The 14,156-nt window shown below is 43.9% G+C and overlaps 2 protein-coding genes across 4 annotated transcripts in view; one reads left to right on the top strand and one right to left on the bottom strand.

Annotated features, from left to right (window-relative positions):
• LOC125723832 (NACHT, LRR and PYD domains-containing protein 12-like) overlaps window positions 1-14,156 on the bottom strand; it is a 240,480-nt gene that overhangs the window by 54,941 nt on the left and 171,383 nt on the right. The gene's annotated exons all lie outside the window — the stretch shown is intronic.
• The window catches only part of LOC125723838 (interferon-induced protein 44-like), a 48,388-nt gene continuing 37,503 nt past the window's right edge, over window positions 3,272-14,156 (top strand). The window contains exons 1-2 of one of the 2 annotated variants that reach the window (XM_049000673.1): window positions 3,278-3,424; window positions 6,122-6,152. The gene's annotated coding sequence lies outside the window, so the exon portion shown is untranslated. Of the gene's footprint in view, window positions 3,425-6,121; window positions 6,153-14,156 lie in introns of both variants that reach the window. The other variant, XM_049000674.1, reaches the window with a different exon arrangement.

The raw sequence follows: 14,156 nt of genomic DNA, 5'->3' as shown, positions 1-14,156 counted from the left end.
TTACTGAAAAAAAAGTGTGTTTATCAAAATATCTAAGTCTTTATTCTGTCAAAGTTTTTTTAAAAAAATAAAAATAAATAAATAAAGACCAGCGGTTAAATCGGGCATATAGTCACTGTCTGGTCTCACTGCATAGTGGATGACTAAGTTAGGGTGCTTTTGGGTTTGGTCACACATCGCGATCACCAACCTAAAGTTAAACTCTAAAGCCCCCTGACCTCTGGGGTGTGTGTGTTTGTGCGCATGAGCGTGAACAAAAATTTACTGAAAAAACTTGTTTATTGAAATAACTAAGGCTTTATTCTGCTAAAGTTTTTAAAAATGTGTTTTTGATGCTTGTCACTAAATGCTGCTTAATAGTTCCTACCCGGGGCTGCTCCCCCAGAGACAGTTGCTAGTCCATATAATGCTAGACCATATATTTTCGCACCTAAAACATGACAGGGCTTTTGCCGTTAGAAAATAATGCATTTACTTAAAATAATACATTGACAAACACGACAAATGTTTTTTATCCCTTAAATTAGTAAAACAACTACGGTATTAGTCTAACAAAGTTTTTAAAATGTTTTTGAAGTACGTAGCTAAATACCGCTCACTATAGTTCCTATCCGGGACCACGTACGGTGCCATCTCTGGAACGAACGGACTCCTTGCGATGTCTTGTTTTATGAAATCTGCTTGAAAACTTGAAGTTGCTAAATACTGCTCACTAGTTCCTACAGCTACTAAATCAATAATAAACTGGGAGCATCTTATTTAAAATAAAACTAACAAACTACAACTGAATTGTTTTATTCCTTAGATCATATTGGTTTAAAATTTATACTAAATTGTCATACAACCGTTTAAGTTATTGGACTTTATCCCTCCGATTAAACAATTGTAGTTAGATACTTCATCCAACGCCCCAGGCCTGCAGCGGGGCGTCCGGGCCCATGCCAGAGCCCCAGAGCTGTGGTGTTAGAGATTGACCTTTATTTAAATTAGAAATATATTATGTTATGATATTTACAAATAAGACAGATTGATAGTGGTAATGTGCTTTCTGCCTGTTTGGGGGTGCTGGCTGTGTGCTTCTCACACCAAGGACCATCGGTTAAACGAGATGTTACAGTCACTCTGTAGACACCCCGCAACAATTTGTCAGCCGGCGGCCATTTTGTTTCATTGACGCTTCCTCCTCATAGGCTTATCGCTCGCGGCTCCAAAAGCTCTTGCGCCGACGCCCTGTTCCCCAAGGCCACAGACATTAGCAGACCGACATGTCTAGACATGCAATATGCATAAATCCCCCTAAAAATAGGATGGCAGTGTTTTTACCGATATAAAATAGTGCATTTTGTTTAAAAAAATACCCCGTTAGCAATACACAACTACTGCTTTTACCATTCAAAACTGCCAGACCCTCTTTCCTCTCTAGCTAGAAAAGCTTGATGCATCCGGTGACCCCGTAAAAATTATTGTTAAAAATTGTATTATGCCTTAAAACATATTTAAAATATCGCATTAATAAATCCATGTAATGTATTTTATTCTTTTAAAGACTACTGATTCCAATTTGGTGCCATATGCTTTTATCTTGTAGGCCGTAGGATAGCTCCATTTCTACCAGCTATAGGCCATGGTACGTCTGGGATATTTTGCTTAAATTCTTTATTAATTGTCGTTGGCTATATGCTTTATAACACATTTTATACTTATTTTACATGTTTACTTATTGTATACACACTTTAAAGTTCAGAAAACGACTTGCCTCAGCTGTTTTCAATAAAAGACAGTGGTGTGTGGGGATCGTGGCTCTACGCACAAGTGCGACATGGCGAGAGAGCGACAGTTATTTTAACAAGGATCGCCCGCGAAAAAGGGATACGTCCCCCTCCCGCTTATGACATCATAGACGGGGAGAGAATTAAGCTCCGCCCAATGTACCACCTAATATTTTTTAACCTTCCACTCATAAAAATACTTTTTAATGAAATCAGTTAATCATAAGTTGTTAGTACAGTTTGACTGAGTTAAAAAGTGACATAAAAAGTTAAGTGAAGTAAGACTACACAGAAAATGTGCCAGTGTTAAATTAACACTGTTTATATATTGGAGTGTTTATATGGGTCCACAGCATTCGGTGTTACCTTTAACACTTTACAGTGTGCCTTGAGTGTGTTGTTTTTACAGCAGTTATCTTTATTAACTCTAATAGTGTTAAATTTACACCATAGGGTGTTAAGTCAATGAGTCTCCACCTCCACATATCTGCCCCATTTTAATCCTCTGGGGTCTAAGGGTAGGGGACACACTTTCACTGACTGGAGCATTTAACACTTTACAGAGTACAATGAGTGTTGTTGTATAGTTTTAAATTTATTAGCTATTTTAGTGTTCAGTTGACACCATAGATCAAGTGAGTTAAATGATGAAAAACCCAAAAATGGGGTGCAGGGCTCATACTGCACATAATGCAGTATACCATCTAATGTGCCCACATCATTCCCATATGTGGCATTGGGGGACTGCTTGCTTCAGGTTCATATAGTTTTTTATTATTGTCTTCCTACATTTATCCATACATTCCATTTTCATCCATCCATCCATATAATAGAATAAAACTGGATGCCGTGATACTTCTATTGTTATGTACCGTGTGTGGGATGAGTGAGCGGGAAGCGAGGAAATCAGGATCGGGCTCACGGAAATCAAAAAGACGGGGTGTATTGCAAGATGAACACCACACAGTAGGACAATGTTAATGACCGGACTGGGGAAAGTAACTGGAACGCGGACTAAATACATTGGACTAAGGACAGCAACAGGAAACAGCGGGTGGGCACGGGGAGTCCACACGGGGTTAATGAGGGGGCGTGGCACACGGGAGGAGCGGACGATCGGGGCATGACATGTATGTATTTTTATTCAAAGATCAACAGCATGTAATACACAGATGTTTTCTGTACCAGACAAACAAAATGGCTACAATTAACAGTGCATGTATATGACATGATAATAAATATATATGATCTTGCTTAATTTATTAAAATGATTTCTTGACACACCTCTGTGGAGAGCGATATCTGCAGGGGACTAAGGACATATAGGGAGGCTCTCTGCACACCAAGGTTAATCTATTCACGCAGGCTGTGGTGACAGTCGCTAGGCAAATGATATAGGGGTGACGCAATAACTAGGAACATACAGAACAACATGTTGCACCAGATAAGACGAAATTGCCTGAAAGTGGAAAAGTATGGACAGGGGCGGGGGCTGCTTGTAGAATGGCCCCGGGTGATCTTCTCATCCACGGACCCGGTGGAGACGGCGAACTCCAACAATCTGGGGGCTCGGGGTCGAGATAGAGGTCGGCATTCGGCAAATACCAGACGAGACCTGAATGGGCACGGAAGGCTGCAGGCGCCACTAACAAAAGGTAAGCAGAGCCTGTTATATCAAAATCTGCATATATGGCTATACTAAATAAAGTAGTCCGAAGTGTCCATCAGGGCCGTCAGTACATTGAGGCGGCGAATGAGGGAAGGTAAAAGAATATTAAGGCTGGGTTGGAGTCCCACTGTGGTGTCCTTGGTGTGGCAGCCCCAGTATTCACTGACGAGCAAATAGAAGCACTGGGTTAGAGTCCCAGTGAGCTGGGTTAGAGTCCCGGGGAATTCAGGACCTCCGAATTCTACAGGTTACCGGGTGGGAGTCCCGGTAAAGGTTGGGTCAGAGGCCGAGGGGTCAGGGACCCCGGATTCTGAAGTTTATTATTTTGGGTTAGAGACCCAGGGGTCAGGGACCCCGGATTCTGAGGTAATTATTTTGGGTTAAAGGCCCAGGGGTCAGGGACCACGGATTCTGAGGTAATTATTTTGGGTTAAAGACCCAGGGGTCAGGGACCACGGATTCTGAAGTTTACTATTTTGGGTCAGAGGCCCAGGGGTCAGGGACCCCGGATTCTGAGGTAATTATTTTGGGTTAGAGACCCAGGGGTCAGGGACCCCGGATTCTGAGGTAATTATTTTGGGTTAAAGGCCCAGGGGTCAGGGACCACGGATTCTGAAGTTTACTATTTTGGGTCAGAGGCCCAGGGGTCAGGGACCCCGGATTCTGAGATAAAGGTTGGGTCAGAGGCCCAGGGTCAGGGACCCCGGATTCTGAGGTAAAGGTTGAGTCAGAGGCCGAGGGGTCAGGGACCCTGGATTCTGAAGTTTATTATTTTGGGTTAGAGGCCCAGGGTCAGGGACCCCGGATTCTGAGGTAATTATTTTGGGTTAGAGGCCCAGGGGTCAGGGACCCTGGATTCTGAGGTAATTATTTTGGGTTAGAGGCCCGGGGGCCGAGGGCGAAATTGGCCCTGTTTAGGCAGGGAACAGATCATTTACATCGTGAGGGTCAGAGCAGAGGAGAGGGCCAGCCGGAACCCGAGAAGGGGGAACCGAGAGAGGGAGACAGGCCCTCTGCCTATACGTGTAAAAAGGTCGCCCCTTCTGCCCCGCCTGCCCATATGTGCCCTATGATCACAGTTACGTCTGGGGCGATAAATGTACAAGGGGGGCATCCGGCTGGGGGGGAGACCTCGACTCCCTCAGATGCCGGATTAGGTGGGAGATCGGAGGCGGACTCGAACGTAGATACAGAGTGTAGGGAACCCAAGGAGAGACAGGCAAGCAGGGAGGAGAAAATGAAAAAGCAAAAAGCGGCGGGGGTGGAAGGCAGACAGGACCAGGTGGCGTTTGCAGCTCGAGTAAGGAGGGAGCAGTTAGAGGAACAAGGGGGAGTAGATTCGCCTGGTCAGCGGGCAGGGACCAACACAGGGAAACTAGAGGAGGGTAAAAAGGTGGAAATGTGGGGTCACGTTTCGGGGGTATGGAAGGACGACCCAGAGGACAGGGCTCGCAGGGCCCTCGCAGACCAGGTAGAGGAGCGGATGGCCGAAATAGAGGCGGCACTACAACGGGAAACCTCACTCAGAGGAAAGGGTGAGGACTCAGGGCTTTGCCCTCGATGAAGAGGGAGAGAGCGAGGGGGAGTGTCATTGCAAGGTCTCAAGGCCCCCAAAGCATCAACTACCTCTGCTAAGAGGGACGGGCCAGACGCAGGATAAATATAGACCTTTCTCGATAGGAGACGTGCAGGCACTGGCTGATAAAATGCCGCCCCCAGCAGAAGGAGGAGGACAGTGGATGGATAAGCTAAACCAGCTCACTCAGGAGACAATGGTGGCACTGGGAGATTTCCGGGCAGTGGGAGCCAGATGTCTGACTAAACACTCATTGCTGGAGGTAGAAGAGAGGGCAGGAACACTGACGCATCCTGATGACATTAGCTTGACAGCCGTAGTACTGCGCATTTGGAATGCCATGAGAGAAATGTTTCCTCCCCCAACTGGAGCAGGCGTCCCAAAGCTGGCGTGGGATAAAACCATGCACCCTAGGGAATACCTGGATAAGTGTAAGGAGGATTGGACGGCGAACCGGGTGTCACCCCGGACAGGAGGGGGTGCAGCGAGAATGGAGGGTTCCAGAGGGGGTGTGGGCTGCGATCCTGGACAACCCAGACTTACCAGGTGCGGACTCCCACATGTGGGATAGGCATGTGATACACCACCTACAGAGGGCCAAGGACGAGGCAGGGAAGGAGGAGAGTGACCTTAAAGAGCTCCAAACCCATTTGCTGAAGTTGCAGGTGGGGGAGGCTAGACAGAGGGCCAACGAGAATAAAAAGAGGGGGGCTGGGAAGCAGATGGACGATCTGTTTTAATATGAAACTAATATATATATCAGTTTTATATTAAAATGTATAACAGTCCTATATAACAAAAATCAGTGGAATAATGTGTACATTAACTATGGTTACATAACGTAAACCGGTTTATTTTAAAATGTCAACTACAAAAAGAAGATTCCATTTGACATTTTTTTCACTTTTAAGCAATTTATACGACATGTAAGTGCTTTTCTGTTTACATTAGGCTGTTGTACAGCATTTTAAGTCAATAATTGTACGGCAAGCCGGAAATGAGAATTGCTGTAATATTTAATATTCATGAACTGTGGTGTGGCCACCAATATCTGTGACTATATAAAACGCTGTGAGCTCATACTTTCATTTTTACAATTGTCTGTAGAACTGAAGCTTTCGAAGGTCATTTGGAAAAGGTGAGTTTGTTTAATGAAAAAGGCAAATATACCGTACAAACCGTAGGCTAGTAATCCTAATAACTCGTTCATTTTGTCCGTCTGGGGAAATATTTTAATATATTTTGAACTGTTAGTTACTCTTGTTCTCGAATCATGTTATTCCCAGGAGACTCATGCAGATGTACAGAAGATGTCAATTTCTGTATTAATATATAAGAACTTATTCTAGTAATTATATAACTGGTAAATCACAAATGTATTCATATTTTACCGTTTATCACTGTTGTCTGTGTTACTAAAATGCTTTTGAACTTCTTTCACTTTCACAATCGTCTATAAGAACTGAAAAAAGTGATTTTGTCTGACAAATACAGTGCTTTCCCTAGGTATACAGCTTGGGGGGGGGGGTTCATGTGTTTTTTTTAATGACAGCAGTCAATATAACAACTGAACTAAACATCAGAACGTTTCTTTTTATGACAGTTACCCACAAAGTGTGCAGCTTTTGTCACTGCAGTGCATCTTCCTGGGCTTCTGGAAGAACATTTCTAGAGCCTCTTGATATGAGAAGTCAGAGACGTCTGGCTATACTTTATCTTCAGGACTTAACAAACACGTACGTGCCAAACCGTAGTGATGGACAAAATGACGCTTTCGGACCATTTTGCTATTTTTTCTGTGCCCACTAGATGGAGCTCTCTATTCAAAAAAGGGCTCAAAGTATTCCGAAAATGAAACAAAAGTGCCGCGTCTAAATAGCATTTCGCATTTCATAAGTCTGAGATAGAAGATGAGCAGGTCATTTTAGCCATCGGAAAGCTGCAGCCTCCCTTCCTCCTATCCTTTCTTAATTCTCTGTGGATTATTACCAGAGTTGGGTAATTCAGGTCCAGAGAGTGTGCTCATCTGTGTGTGACAATGCATAGACCTGTTCTATAGGAAAGGTAACCTTAAATGACTTCTGTTGTGATCTGGCACTGTATAGAAAATAAAATAAAATTAACTTGACCTTCAAGGGGGGCGGGAGGCGCCGTTGGGGGGGGCGGGGCGCCCCCTAATATAATGGTAGGGGAAACACTGAAATATCTATAGAATATATCTCAGTAGCGTGCAAAAAAACTCCATAAATAGTTAATTTACTGGGTTTGTGAAAAGTCCTAGTCAACAATGTGTATTGAAACACCTTTGGCTAGAATGAACAGTAACCGACCTTCTCAGGGGATCTTCCTAGGGAACTCATAAATGTGAAGTAAGATTTCAGCAGCTGTATCAATATTATAATTTAGGCTCAATTCTAGAAATTCTTTAACTATTAAATATCCACTGTACCTATTGTTAGGTTTGGGGATTGGACGGGCGAGCAGGAAGCGGGGAAAGACCAGGCGGGCAGGCAGGCAGGATCTTCGGGAAAACGTGGGTTTATTTGGGAACGGGAGAGCCAGGGCAGACGGTGACAAACTGACATCAACTAACATCAACTAACATCAACTAACATCAACTAACATCAACTAACATTAATGACAAGTCTGGGGAAGAAGGACTCAGACGCGGACTAAATACACAAGACAAGCCGAAAATAACAGGAAACAGCTGGGCATGATCGGGGAAGCACACGTGGATGATCAGGGGGCGTGGCACACACGAGGATCGGACGAGCTGGGCGTGACACTTATATTGTTCCTTTGTAAAAAGAAAGAAAAAAGACTTCATTTTAATATACCAGATGCAAAAACAGGAGAATCCACTTGTCAAGTGTTTTACTTTAAGGCAGTTTATAAGATAATGTGTATATGCCTTCATGTTCATAGCACAGCGTTTTAAGTCAACGACTGTATGACAACTCTAAAATGAGATTTGTTGCAATATTTGCTGTGTTGTGGCCACAGTAATCTGTTTGATTAAAAAATTCTGATGTAAAAAAAACCTATCAACTCCTAAATTCACTTTCACAATTGTCTGTAAAGAGGCAGCTTTTGTGGGCCATTTGGAAAAAGTGAGTTTGTTCACAAAGATATACAGACACGGAGTGGGACAAATTTTCAGCCCAGAATTTTTATGCCAAAGACCAGGGCCCACTTTCTTGATATCGGTGACTCTTAGCATCTTACAAAGACTCTAAAGAGCGCAAGGATGAAATCTAATGAAGATTGTAGTCATGTATCAGACAAAGTAATGTTACCATATAGACCAGTAATTTTTTAATTAAGTGATGTTTGGTTATGAAACTGTACCCTTAATGATTTCAGTCTTATTTTAAATGAGCAATATGAGTCAATAACAGTGATAAGAGACTAAGAGAGACTCAGACCATCTTCACGGAAGATATACTTAATTAAAAATGTTTCGGGAAACACAGTGGAGCTGTAAGAGAATTAAGGTAGAACTTATGAACGACGTAGCATTAAGGGACTAAAATACTAAGGGGTAACGAGACTAACACTGGACAGATGAGGCTAATTAACAGACTGAGAAAACAAATGAAAACTAATTAACTCAAAGGAACTAAAACAGGGAAACTAAAAACTAAGCAAGGAACAGGGAAACAGAATCTAACACTGGGGAATTAGGCAGGTAGGAACACAAGCAGGGGCACAAGGAACGAAACCAAAACCAACTACAAAATCACCAGACACAGGAACTAGAAAAACTCACACAAATGAAACACTAGGGAGTGAAATACAAACACAGAGGAAGCAGGATTTGAACACATGACAAAGGGATTTGCAAGTAGTCACATGCTCAACATGTTGAGCCATGCGGCTGACAGAAAACAAGGGAGACAAAGACTGACAAGAGGGACAGGATGGCCAGCGATGCCTGCTGGCCAAACGGGGAAGGGACACAAAAGACTGAGACAACAGGGGCTGAATCTGACAGTTAAGAAGGTTTCAGGATACTGGGCCCATCCAATTTTGTCTTTGTTCTGGGGGAACTTTCATAAATGATGCTACAGTATTCGGATATTTCAAGAAGAAAAAAAATAATAAATAGCATATGTAAATAAATAATTGTATACTGAACTGGCTTTCCCAAAAGTTTTGTTACGCTAAATAGTTTATCTATTACTTAAGATTGATTACACTGCACAACAATTTTTTTTAAGTTTTTCTTCCTGAAAAGTTTTTGCTGATCGTGACAGGTACCTGCAGGGCATGCACAAATATAGTTTTGGTCTTGTTGTTTCACATAGGGGGCGGCATGGTGGTGCAGTGGTTAGCACTGCTGCCTCATACCTCTGGGACCTGGGTTCGAGTCTCCGCCTGGGTCACATGTGTGTGGAGTTTGCATGTTCTCCCCATGTTGTCGTGGGGTTTCCTCCGGGTACTCCGGTTTCCCCCCACAGTCCAAAAACATGCTGAGGCTAATTGGCGTCGCTGAATTGCCCATAGGTGTGCATGTGTGCGTGACTGGTGTGTGAGTGTGCCCTGCGATGGGCTGGCCCCCCGTCCTGGGTTGTTCCCTGCCTCATGCCCATTGCTTCCGGGATAGGCTCCGGACCCCCCGCGACCCAATAGGATAAGCGGTTTGGAAAATGGATGGATGGATGGATGTTTCACATAGGAAATAGACAGTTAACTGTTTACTGGCAATAACATATTTAATCGCATTTATGTTTCACATATGATATTGTGTTTACCATAGTTAGAAGTGTATTGCTCGTGATTTTCATTTGTATTCAATGTCAGGTGCATCACATTGCAGTGTTAAATAGTAGTCAGCAGAAATATTTGTATCTGGTGACAGCATTCCTGCAGTCTCGAACCCAACAATTTGGCTTTTGCTTTTGACAGATCCAAATCTCTGACCAGATCGTTTAATTCCGACTGTGTTATGAGATGTGGATCGCCTGATGAGTACGGTTCAAAATCCGGATCATTTTCCCTGCCAGTTCCTGCATTGCAGTTTCTTCATCTGGCTTATTTAAGGTCCATTCCTCTGGTGGTTTCGGAATTGGAAGACTGTGGTCATGTGGCACGGGTCTCATTGCTGAAGGCAGATTAGGGTATTCAATTGGCTTCATGTTTTTGGCAGAGAAACCAGACACATTGGTCAAACAGAAGTAACAGTCTGTTACCTGGTCTTTCTGTTCTCGCCATATCATCGGGAAAGCAAACGACATTGTCTTTCGAGTGCCTCTGAGCCAGGCTCTCAGACAGACAACACGTCACACAACAAATGTGAGGCGGTCATTCCTTGTCTTGATCACCGATTTTACAGCCGAAGCACAGATTATATGCTTTATTCACAAGAGCAGTCATTGAGCATCTTTGAGGAGCAAGCATATATTCACCACAAATGTCGCAGTAGACGAGAGGGTAGCCTCCCTTCGCCTTCGGGTGGGGGGACGGGTCCTGACTGTTGCTTTTGCTTATGCGCCAAATGGCAGCTCAGAATACCAACCCTTTTTGGAGTCCTTGGAAGGGGTGTTGGAGAGCGCTCCTCCTGGGGACTCCCTTGTTCTGCTGGGGGACTTCAATGCTCACGTGGTCAATGACAGTGAGAACTGGAGGGGCGTGATTGGGAGGAATGGCCCCCCCGATCTGAACCTGAGCGGTGCTTTGTTATTGGACTTCTGTGCTCGTCACGGATTGTCCATAATGAACACCATGTTCAGGCATAAGGGTGTCCATATATGCACTTGGCACCAGGACACCCTAGGCCGCAGTTCAATGATGAGCATGACCTCAGGATTAGATCTCTGCTTTTTGCAGATGATGTGGTTCTGTTGGCTTCATCGGAACGTGACCTTCGGCTCTCACTGGAGCAGTTCGCAGCTGAATGTGAAGCAGCTGGGATGAGAATCAGCACCTCCAAATCCGAGACCATGGTCCTCAACCAGAAAAGGGTAGAATGCTCTCTCCGGGTCGGGGAGGAGGTCCTTCCCCAAGTGGAGGAGTTTAAGTATCTCGAGGTCTTGTTCATGGGGAAGGATGGAGTGAGAGATCGACAGGCGGATCGGTGCGGCGTCAGCAGTGATGCGGGCGCTACATCGGTCTGTCATGGTGAAGAAGGAGCTGAGCCAAAAGGCAACGCTCTTGATTTAACAGTCGATCTGCATTCCTACCCTCACCTATGGTCACGAGCTGTGGGTAGTGACCGAAAGAACGAGATCGCGAGTGCAAGCGGCTGAAATGGGTTTCCTCTGCAGGGTGGCTGGACTCTCCCTTAGAGATAGGGTGAGGAGCTCAGTCATTCGGGAGGGACTCAGAGTGGAGCCGCTGCTCCTCCGCATCGAGAGGAGCCAGATGAGGTGGCTCGGGCATCTGATCAGGATGCTTCCTGGACGTCTCCCTGGTAAGGTGTTCCGGGCATGTCCCACTGGGAGGAGGCCCCGGGGAAGACCCAGGACACACTGGAGGGACTATGTCTCTCGGCTGGCCTGGGAACGCCTTGGGATCCGCCCAGAGGAGCTGGATGAAATGGCTGGGAAGAGGGAAGTCTGGGCCTCCCTACTGAGACTGCTGTCCCGCGACCCAACATCGGATTAAGCGGGAGATGATGGATGGGTGGATGTAACGCAGCTGCTACGACATTGACAAGACATATCGACTGACACAAATCGTCCTGCAAACGTCTATAGCATCTAGATTACTTGTTACATTGCTATTGAGGCAATGCTATATTATGAAACAATACATATACACTATCAGGTAAATTTTAACCCAATGAGCAGCATCTGTGTATGCAAGCCGCTTTTTTGGACACAAATATAACAAAAATATATGACAAATCTGAAGATTTCACCCATCAACCACCGAGCAAAGCTGCGAGTAAAATGTCCCCCTCAACATGACATCACTCACCGTAGTCAGAGCAAACACTGATAAGACACCCAAGGAGGGCCTTAGCCTGAGTCTCATGATATACTCCTTGAAAGGAGTGACGTCAGACACCATAGGGAAGAGCCGTTAGCAATAGCAACACCCTGAGTATGGCAGCATTCAGAATGACCAGACCAACAGCAGGTATCCGCACGTACAGAGATCTGGCCACTTCCTGGTCTGCATGCTTCAGAGTGCCACCACTGAAATCAGAATCAGAATCGGAATCAGAATCGTGTTTATTGGCCAAGTATGTGCAAGCACATACAAGGAATTTGATTCCGGTAGATGTTGTCTCTCAAGTAGTGTAAAAGAAAACAAAAAACAAAACAGCAGTGTGTAAGGATACAATGAACAATATCCAGAGCAAGTGTAAATACTATAATAAAAATGTGGACTTTACAACGCTTCCCCGACAGTAGAGAAAGATGGACATCTTGCCAGAGAGACAACCCAGATAGCGAAATGATTCGGTGCCGGATCCAGCAGGAGGATCTGGAACAGATCCGCATAACTGGCCTGGATCGGAGTCCACTTGCACAGCAGGACGGATCCAAAACAGTTAAAGATCACTGGATCCAGGAAAGACTCTACCCATATTTGCCAGTATCATAGTTCACCCAGCCTTACAAACAACATGTTAAATATAAGGAAATTTAATAATTACCTTCTTGTCTTACGTAACGTTTGTTGTATGTATTAAATAAAACTTACATTAATCAAATCAAGCCTATTTTTTAAGGTCATGGAATCTTACATTATATAAATATATTAATTAATAATTATTTGTGATTTCTAATTAATATTTATTTCATCCTCTCCACCTTTCTACCTACCTACACTAAAAATATATTGTTGGATGTAAGTAATTTTATTAAGATCATTAGTTACACAAAGTTAAATTATCTAAGAACAGATGTACATTTTGAGTTCACAGTTCAATTTTATGTTAAACTGAACAAATTTTAGAAGACTGGGATTAATTATTTTAAATGAATTCAATAGCACTCATGTTCAGTCTACTTAAATCTAATTTGTACGTGGGATTGTAATTTATCTATGAATTTTAATTATCTAGTACTGAATCATTTTGCTACCTGAGAAGACGTTCTACATACCTACCCGGGTGGGCCGCCTCAAATTGGGACCCAAGTACTGCCATGCAGCAGGTGACGCCCCAGCACCACACCAGCCCCAATCCCCAACAGGCCTGACACTATTAGCTCTCCGAAGGTTTCGACTCGCCCGGGGATGAGGCTCGCGAGGGCTTTGCCCCCCCATCCACTTTATGATACATGCAGTCTACCTGTGGGCGGCTGCAGCGGAGCTACTCTTGTGGAGAGCAGAAGGGTGTCATGTCTGTTTAGACTGAGCTGCTGTGAAGTGTTTTATGATGACTGGAGTGCCAGTCCCACCACCAACCTCTGAAAATTTTTCCCTGCAAATTGAAGATCCACTCGCAGGTCCGGATGCAGTTTAACGTCAAACCCAGGACAGTAGCTACTGTACTATAATATACACCCAGCACTCTACAGCAAATAATAATGTAAATATAAAATCATAACAGTTTAGAATAAAAAGTGATACATCCATTAACGTCCTGCTACATCCTCTTTTAGTTGTCTTTCGATTGGTGTATATAATTTACTATGAACCTTGGACGTAAATGCAATCAGTCGCTACTCGATCAGACATAAGGCGACAGATACCTGTCTTTTTTAATACATTTAAATTTTTGAAGTAGTAATATGATCAATATATAATACAATGTCACTGTGACAACATGCATGGCCCCCCTGTGGCCCCTCCTAAATTTGTATGTTACTTGGGTCTGAAATAAATGCATTATTATTATTGCTGTTATTATTATTTACATTTATATATATGGGCAAAAACTTGTGCTGGAAAGAGGTGAAACAAACAAGCTCTTAACGGACTCTTAATGCAGGGATGCTGGGTGGTCGAGTCGTTTCAGCTGGTTAAAAATTTTTTTCTGTTGTTAACTTATTATCCTTGTGGAAGCAAGACAGTCTAAACAAGAAATGAGAGTGAATATTTGTAAAACCTGTGAAATGTAACGCTTTAGTGGCCCACCCGGAATTCTCCGGAGCCTCCTGACTGGCAACTCCGGCCTGAATATATCTATACTTCAAATGTGTGCAATGTCTAGTAAACCGAATAACTTGTTCACGTTTAGTCA

This window comes from Brienomyrus brachyistius, unplaced genomic scaffold (assembly GCF_023856365.1).
Source record: "Brienomyrus brachyistius isolate T26 unplaced genomic scaffold, BBRACH_0.4 scaffold52, whole genome shotgun sequence".
Lineage (NCBI taxonomy): Eukaryota > Metazoa > Chordata > Actinopteri > Osteoglossiformes > Mormyridae > Brienomyrus > Brienomyrus brachyistius.
Note: the sequence above shows the minus strand (reverse complement) of the source record. Positions and strands in the feature narration are given on the sequence as shown.